This window comes from Eleutherodactylus coqui, chromosome 3, assembly GCF_035609145.1.
Source record: "Eleutherodactylus coqui strain aEleCoq1 chromosome 3, aEleCoq1.hap1, whole genome shotgun sequence".
Lineage (NCBI taxonomy): Eukaryota > Metazoa > Chordata > Amphibia > Anura > Eleutherodactylidae > Eleutherodactylus > Eleutherodactylus coqui.
In genome coordinates, this window is record NC_089839.1 from 16,089,174 (window position 1) to 16,098,860 (window position 9,687).

Below are 9,687 nucleotides of genomic sequence, written 5' to 3' on the forward strand. Positions count from 1 at the left end.
TAGGTTCTCTCCAGTCTCTCCCAAGCGGCTGCAAGGCCTGCTGCTGGATTTTCAATGTGGACAGATCTGAGTCTCTTTATTCGTTCTGTAGACTGTGGGCCAAGCCACCGGATTAGTAGATCTAGTTCTTCCGAAGCAGTAATGCCGAGATCGTGAGTTGCGGTTCTAAAGGCACATTTCCAGCCTCTGTAATTCTCAGGCTGGTTATCGAACCTTATCAGTCCTGTCCTAGTGAGCTCACGACGTATCATATATCTTGCAAACTCTGACATGTCGGTTTTCTCTGACTTCAGGAGTGAAATTGGTTGAGTGGTGCTGATCACATTGTTTGTGGTGTTTTGCGTGAGAGACGTAGGTACATGTGGGGCTGCCGGGGTGTTCAGCCTGGGAGCTGGTTTGAAGTCCATAGGTTTGGTGACATGTGGATATGGAACCATGTAATTGCTAGAGCTTTGGAGAACTGCTGGTATCTTGAATTGTCCATGAATACCCGAATATTAAGCTTGCTGGGGTGCAGAGCCTTGGTGTTCCATATAGGACGGGAGGTCGGTATGAGGAACGAGCAGAGTTCTGTGCTGACCTTGCATGCCTGGTGCTGTAGAAGAATGTGCGGCCTGTCGCTCTGGAGAGACATCTGTTTTTTCTGGAATGTTTGCGGCAGATGGGAAATTGAAGCATTGGCTTAGTACATAGTCTCTTGTATGCTCGAGAGGTTCCTCTGCATCCAGTCCACTGAAGTCAACACTGTCTCTTTCAGTCTGACTCGTGGCTTGTTCTAAAACTCTTAACCTTGCTACAGCTGTAGCATGTTCACATTGTTTCTTCAGAGCCTCCATTTCCGCTTTCCTATGTGCAGCTTCCACTTCTGCTTTCTTATGTGCAGCTTCCACTTCTGCTTTCTTATGTGCAGCTTCCACTTCTGCTTTCTTATGTGCAGCTTCCACTTCTGCTTTCTTCTGTGCAAAGACGGCCTGTACCTTAGTCGCTTCCGCTTCTGCGCGTGCTTTTAGAAGCTCCTCACTGAGGGTGGAATGCTTTGAAGATCGTGACCTAGATGTACGCTTGGAGTGCCTGGCAGAGTCAGAAATGTGAGATGACACCTTCTGAAGTTGCGCAATTCTCGCTTCTGTCTTAGACTTAATGTCGCGTACTAAGCCGTCTCTTCCTACACTGAGATGTTGGAAGCTTTGCAATTCTTCTATGGAATCCTCTATGTTTAATCTTTTCAAAGCGTTTTTGTACTCGTGGACTTTTATATTATAATGTTCATACGTTGCACGAAGCTGTTGCAGGGCTCCCTCTAGTGGTGACACAAGGAGTGTGAAGACAGACTCTGCTGAATGTTGAAGACATGACTTAGTAATGTTTCCCACAGTTTTTAAATGTCAGAGGAAAGTTCCTGCTTGAGACTTTCAAGGTTCTCTCTAACCTTCCAGGTTGGCTTATTAGAGCGCCTTTCTCTCTCACTAGACTGCAGGCTAGGGTCCATGCTAGCTTGTGCCTCAGTGTTCTTCAGCCATGATGCAGCACACAGGATGGAGGTAACACTGAGGAGAGTTATAACTTGGTGGGAGATTATGAGCTGCAGCTGTGGTTGTATGTGGAGCTGCTGGAGGAGTCTTTACAGCAGTGTCTGGCGATATTTATACATTCCTTTTACTATTCTGACTCAATATCATGGCTGTAAGCGTATCGGTTGAGGTAACTTCTCTAGTGGTTATGGACCAGTACTCACACCAGGTATATGTTGTCAGACAGCATCCAACTCGACCGCGGAGCCATGTTAGAAGATTCCAGGGTTTATTCAGGTAGAAATCTTGTAGAATGCACATTCAGCAGTAGGTAAAAAGAATGATGATTAGCCAAGGCACATAGTAGAGACTAACACGTGGGCTATAGACAGGAAACTCCCTAGCAGGAGGAAAGGGAGGGGTTATGCAACACAGGGGGTACAGAGAACCAGAAGGGACAAACTAAAGAAGGCAAACACTTGCAGATACAGTACAGATTATACATGTCTATGAATAGAGTCAGGTAGATGAGACATGACAGAAACACCTAAAATTGAACTGTCGTGGTGATTTTATTAGCAATTTTTTAAATTTAAATGTGAGTTAATACGTATAATATATATCTGTATAATATTCATATGTATATTACGTAGGACCTCTGTTCTGCATACTGTAATATACATATGCAGAAGAAACTACTAATGACGGACCTCTCTTCTGCATGGTGTTAGAAACTTGTGTCAGACCTCGCCCGACATGGAAGCTATGCAGGGAAATCTTAATGTGAGATGAGGTCCGACATTGGATTGGAAAGGGTTAAGCGTGAGTTACGAGTGTTTCAAATTGGGAAGATAATTTGTTATAACCCCGTATTCCTGTATTTTTTTTGCTACACTGGACATTGTAGCAGACCCTCAGCTGTGAAGATAACTAGTTTAGTACAGGTTTTCAGGATGTGAACACAAATTTCCCTATTCACTTAAGGGAAACAGATATTGAAAGTTAGAATGGAAACACCAAGTCTGTTACAAAGTTGAAGAACTTTCTGACTATAATGAAGCTTTTTGGTCATGAGTCGGACTACCAGATATTATAAATACTGGTCCATGTCAACTGCTCGTGTTCAGCCTACGCTTCACTCTAAGCACTGGCGTAATTATAGGGGATGCAGTTGCTCCCGGGCCCATGGGCCTTAGGGTGCCCATAAGGATTCTCTTCTCCATATAGAGAGCCCAGTACTATGAATAAAGCATTATACTTGGGGGCCCTGTTACAGGTTTTCCATTGGGGCCCATGAGCTTCAAATTACTCCTGTGTTAAGGGGTTAAGAGAAGTTGGGAGAACCCAAGATAAACTGTTGTCCCCGGGGCCCATGAGCCTTTAGCTATGCCTGTGCCCCCAAGTGTCTACTGAAGATTGCATTATGCATATTTACCAAGCATCCTGGATTCAGTGGGACAGTCCTAGATTTTGGGGGCTGTCCAACTGTCTCAGGAGGTAGGAGGCATTTCCCACACAGAAATGGGGTAAAGTAAGAAACATTCTATACTCCTTTCACACGTGCCGTTTTCTTGTGATGACTTCAGCCAATTACTACAGTTTTTCCCCGATAGTAAGACTTACCCCAATAATAAGCCCTACCCTGATTTTCAGCCAATAAGAGTCAGTGCTCGATCATTTACAGCCATTCAGTGAATGACATCAGCTGGCTCTGGCTCTGATTGGCTGAGCCAGTGGCGCTCGTGATCCAATCACAGCACTCACCTGCTGGAGGTAGGATATTCAAAACCCCATTAGTTACCAGAAAGAGAGTGCTGTCAGTGCGGAGGAAACAGCAGCCTGCCACAGCACCACCGGAGACCAGCGCGAGGCAGTGGGATGCCGCCGGCTAGGTGAGTATACAACACCCCTGAAAATAAGACACTGTGCCCCTTTTGGGGCAAAAGTTAATATGAGACAGTGTCTTATTTTCGGGGAAACACGATAGCTTCAGTCATACCAGTCATGAGTTGGCTGGGGGTTGGCTGCAGTGATCCTATGATCTTGCTACCCAGAAATGAGTGGTAGACCAAAGTGAAACAAAGTGGTAAGGGGTTCAAAAGAAGCGAGTATAGGCTGTTTTTTTTTATTGTACTTCATAAGGAGCACTATTACTATGAGGGGGTCACTAAGGGGGACTTTTATTGTGAGAGGTCACTAAAGGACAGTATTACTGTGAGGGAGTCACTGAAGGGGGTGCTACTGCTGTAAGCTGATCACTAAGGATCACTATTACTGTGTGAGGGTCACTGTTACTGTGAGTAGTTAGTAGAGGGCACTAAAAATGTGAGGGGTCACTAAAGGGCACTATTACTGTGAGATGGTCACTAAGGAGCACTATTGCTATGAGGGGTCACGAAGCAGTACTATTACTATGAAATGATCACTAAAGGGCACTATTACTGTGAGGGGTCAATAAGGGAAACTATTACTGTGAGAAGGTCACTAAGGGGCACTTTTACTATGAGGGGGTCATTAAGGGGCACTATTACTATGAGGTGATTGCTAAAGAACACTTAATGTGAAAGGGCACTATTACTGTGAGGGGCTCACTGAGGAACACATACTGTGAAGGGCTTCTAAGAGGCACCATTACTGTGAGAAGGTCAATAAGGGGCACTATTACTATAAAGGATTACTACGATGTACTATTACTGTGAGGAGGTCACTGAGGGAGGACTATTACTGTGAAGTGATCACTAAAGGGCAGTACTGCTGTGAGAGGGTCACTATTACTGTGCTTTGACAGTAATGGGCACTATTACTGTGATGGGATTTTAAGGGGCACTATTACTGTGGGAGGGTCACTAAGGAGCACCATTACTGTGAAGGCATCACTGAAAAGCACTATTACTATGAGAGGGTCACTAAGGGGTACCATTACTATCAAATAATCTCAAAAGGGCACTATTACTGTGCGGGCTCTCTTACAATAAGAGGATCACTGAGGGCACTATTACTGCGAGAGGATCATTAAGGGGCGCTATTACTGTGAAAGGGGCACTGAGGGACACTAATACTATGTGAGGAACACTAAGGGGCACTATTACTGTTAGAGGGTCACTATTACCATGAAAGGGTCATTAACAGGCACTATTACTGTGAGGTGATCACTAAGGGGTACTGTTGAGGTGGGTCACTAAAGGGCACTATTAATGTAAGGGGGTCACTAAAGGGCACTGTTACTGTGCTAGCGACACTAAGGCGCACTATCACTATGAGGTGACACAAAGAGCGTGGCTTCATGTAAAAGGGGATGGCCTAATGTGAAAAAGAACATTAGCTGTGCTACGTATGCCACAAAATGGGCCCTCTTTTTATTATTTAAAAGTTGGGAGATAAGCTTGCGGATGATCGGCGCTCTCACTCTAACCAGCTGCACATTCTTTCCTTTGTAGCAAACCTGGAGTTGAGAAGATGAGATAAATGTCATATATAATCATTCCCTACAATCATGGAGCTAAAGGCTATAGAAACCTTTGTGCATGAAAAATCAGTACACGCATATCTTAAGTCCCTGCAAAATAAATTTGCACTTAGACCCGATCCAGAGAAGATTGTAACAGTACAAGAATGGCCAATACCCAAAATTGGTAAACAAGTGAGGAGGTTTTTAGGATTCGCAGGATACTACCGAAGATTTATGCCCAATTTCGCCAGAATTGCTGAACCATTGCACAAACTCATCCGGGGAACGTCAAAACAAAACTGCAGAAAAACCATTTACATCACATGGGAGAAAAAACAACAAGAAGCTTTCAAAATCCTGAAAAATAAGTTAATATCCCCTCCTGTCCTGGGATATCCGGATTACAACAAACCCTTTCGGGTATACACTGATGTGAGTAAGCGAGAATTGGGTGCAGTATTAACCCCTTGAGTGGCGGGTTTCCTACCACCCTGTCGTGCCCACCAGGGCAGGTTTTTTAAAATGGTCTAATCATTGAATTTCAACTAGTTTTGCAGTTGCGTCTCAAGAGCCATAACTTTTTCATTTTTCCATTGACACAGCCATATAAGGGCTTGTTTTTTGCGGGACAAGTTGTGATTTTTTAAACAGGGGGGAGGAAAAAAAGAAATGGGGAAAAAAGAAAAAAGGGGCCATGTCATTAAGGGGTTAAATAATGTATTAACTTCCTTCTTTGGGTCATTACGACGCACATGGATACCACATGTGTGATTGTATTTTTGATTTTTTACAAAGTAAAGGGAGACAAGTGTTTTTTAAAAATTTTTTAATAATTTTTTTACTTTTTTTTTATTTTTTTTTTTAAATTTTTTAATTTTTTTTTGTCCTTTTAGGGGACTTTCACAGGGACCCATCAGGACCCCTGATCACATTCCAGGGGTCCGATGGTGACAGCCCTTTACATGCTGCAGTGACAGCCCTTTACATGCTGCAGTCACATAGACTGCAGCATGTAAGGGGTTAACACAGCAGAGATCAGAGGTTTTCTCTGATCTCTGCTGTAAGAGCTGGTACCTAGCTGTCCTCTGACAGCTAACAACCAGCTCTCCCTGCCACAGAGACCATCGGCTTGCTTCTGACAAGCCGATGGTCTCTATGGCAACCTGTAAACAAAGCAGGACATTGCCGACATGTCGGCAATATCTTCTGCTGGTTTTTCAAAGCCCTTGCTTTGTTCTCTGTGGGACTGTGCAGGCAGAGCACACTGTCACAGCTTGTGGCATTGTGCTCTGCAGCTCCCATAGTGATACATAGCCCGGAAATCTTCCGGGGTATATCACTATGGGCAGTGGAGCTCGTCACGGAACTTTTCCGGGCGTGCCACTCAAGGGGTTAAGTCAAGTCCAAGGCAATAAAATAATATCATTTTCAAGTCGATCTTTGAAAGGAGCCGAAAGAAACGACCAGAGCTACAGCTCATTTAAATTGGAACTCCTAGCTCTCATATGGGCTGTGACGGAGAAGTTCAAAGACTATTCGATCGCATCCACATTCGTAGCTTACACAGATAACAACCCTCTTGCACATTTAATGTCAGCAAAATTGGGAGCTCTTGAACAGAGATGGGCTTCATGGCTAGCCAACTTCAACTCTACCATCAAATATAGAGCCGGAATGACGCCAACGCTGATGCACTATCCAGACAACCTGCATCAATAGATTGCTTCATGGAAGAAGAAGCTCAATTGGAAGAGATAAGATGCCTGACCTTGGTTGCTACAATGTACAACAGAACGTCATCCAAACTGCCGGTACTAATGAAGACAAACTTGTACAAGAAAAATAGTGGATTGATCTTCAAATTGAAAGTCGCACCTTAGGAGAACTCTGTTCTTGACCCATGGTACTGTACCCGTCAGAGTGAGAATCGGGAAAACAGATCTAGAGTTTCACCGGTTCTGGCAACAAAGAAAAAGACTCTTTGTAAAGAGAGGTCTATTGTACAGAGGAACCATAGATCCTATCACCTATTCGAAGATACACCAAATCCTCATTCCATGAAGAGATGCACATCTTGTACTAACAGCGTACCATGATGAGGATATGCAGGAGATTCTGAGGGGAGCTGCCTGTGTGTTCAGCTGAACATGACCTGCCACAGTGCCGCACCACAAGTACCAACAACCTCCTGCCAGAGCAGATTGGACTACCAAGAACCTCCTGGGAACCCTTTACCTGCTGCGATCTACATATATTGCAGCATGAAGGGGTTAACAGCAGGGATCACTGTTGCGAGATGACAAGGGTTTAACTTCTGATCCTGCGTCATCCAAATGATATTAGTTTACGTCTTGTTGCATTAACGAATTAAATATCAGATCACTTCCTGAAAATGTCCCTCCTTAGGTGTATTGCTATAAATATTTAGGATGTAACTATTTGGGCATAATTAGAAAAAAAGTCTGCTTTCTTCTAAAATTAGCGCTACACCTGTGTATGGGTTGTGTCTGATGCTGCAGGTCAGCTAGACTGAAGTGGATGGGATTGAGATACAACACCACACACAAGCTGTGGACAAGTGTGGCGCTGTTCTTGGAAGAAAGCAACCATGTTTTTATGATCCCTCTATATTGTAGCTCTTGGACTCTTAGGAGCTCTGCAAAAAGTTTCATTTCCTGCGGCTCCCCTCTCATACATTGGAATGAACAAGACAATTCTGATAATAGAAGATTATAGAAAAACTGAATTTTACAGTCACATAACATCAGAGGTAACCTCGGTTTTGCTTCATGGGAACCTTTGCCTCCAGCTATTTTCCTATAAATATTTACTAGAAGGCTAATAAACTCATCACATGTATTTGCTAAATATTATGCTGCCTTCACAAGTCCTAAACAAGTCACAGGAAAGTCTGTAAACATTATGGATGGCTTTAGACACAGCCAGAAATTGTACTAGAATAGCCTTATAGACTTCAATATTTGGAGGTCTGGGCACACTATAAGGCCGAATGCAATTGATTTCCGCTCGTGGGCATGAAAACCACTTCTACATTGAATGCTTATGGCAGGTATTTTCTGCGGAATCCGGAGGCGAACACCTGCTCCGGATTCCGCAGTGTAAATCCGGCCGTGTGCATTGGGCCTAAGGGTTCGTCCACATGAGGCATAAATGCAGTGGACTTGCTGTAGCTGAATTGCATAAGGTGAAATCCGGGGTGAATGTGCAGCAATATCTGCAACAAATCTGCATGTAAGACATAGCCTGAGAACTATCGAAAAACTTAGTATAACTAAAGTAGCCCTACAACTTAAAGAGGTTTTCTAGTTGTAAACTACTAATGACATGTACACAGAATATGTCATCAATACTAGACTGGTGAGGGTCCATCACCAGATATCTCCATTGGTTAGGTGTTCTCTGGACCATGCAATCATGCAATGAGCTGACTTCTGCAGGAAGCAGACAGCTCCATTCCCACTGCAGTGACCAGGCTTGGTATTACGACAAAGTTTCCATAGAAAATGAATGAGAACTTGGCCTGCAATACCAATGCTAGCCCCTGTAGAGAGAACAGAGCTGTCTGCTTCCTGTAGAAATCAGCTGAGTGCACTGGCCTGGCAAACAGTACACTGAGCAGCGGGCATCCTGGGTGATGAACCCCCATTGATCTACTATTAATGACTAGTCCTAATGATAGGCCATCATCAATAGTTTAAACCCCTTTAACTAAGAGACTGTGAAAGTCAAGTGGCCTGCATCATAACTAAGTGACTGTGCATTTTTAAGAAGCAAGACAAATTGCAAGAGGCCTGTGTTTGTGTAAAGACTGTAGCTTGTTCCTGTAACAGCCGTTGAGATCATAGAATCATAGAATGGCAGAGTTGGAAGGGACCTCCAGGGTCATCTGGTCCAACCGCCTGCTCAGTGCAGGATTCACTAAATCATCCCAGACAGATATTTGTCCAGCCTTTGTTTGAACACTTCAACTGAAGGAGAAATCACCACGTCCTGTGGTAACCTGTTCCACTCATTCATCCCCCTCACTGTCAGAAAGTTTTTTCTAATATCTAATTTGTCTCTACTCCCTTTTAGTTTCATCCCATTGCTTCTAGTCTTTCTTTGTGCATAGGACATGATTTGAAGACCGCTCACCATCTTGGTAACTCTTCTTTGAACTTGCTCTAGTTTGTCTATGTCTTTTTTAAAGTGGGGTGCCCAGAACTGGACACAGTAATCCAGATGAGGTCTGACTAAGGAAGACTAGAGGGGGATAATGACCTCACATGATCTAGACTCTATGCGTCTCTTAATGCATCCCAGAATTGTGTTTGCCTTTTTGGCTGCTGTATCACATTGTTGGCTCATGTTCAGTTTATGATCTATTAGTATACCAAAGTTTTTTTCACATGTGCTGCTGTTGAGCCCAATTCCTCCCATTCTGTATGAGCTTTTTTCATTTTTTTCGCCAAGATGTAGGACTTTGCATTTCTCCTTGTTAATTACCATTCTGTTAGTCGCTGCCCAGTGTTCAAGCTTTTCTAGATCTTTTTGAATACTCGCTCTCTCTTCTCCCTAGTGTTAGCTATCCCTCCTAGCTTTGTATCGTCTGCAAATTTGATCAGTTTTCCATCAATTCCCTCCTCTAGATCATTTAAAAAAATGTTGAACAACACTGGGCCTAGGACAGAGCCTTGTGGTCCCCACTTCATACATTCTTCCACTTGG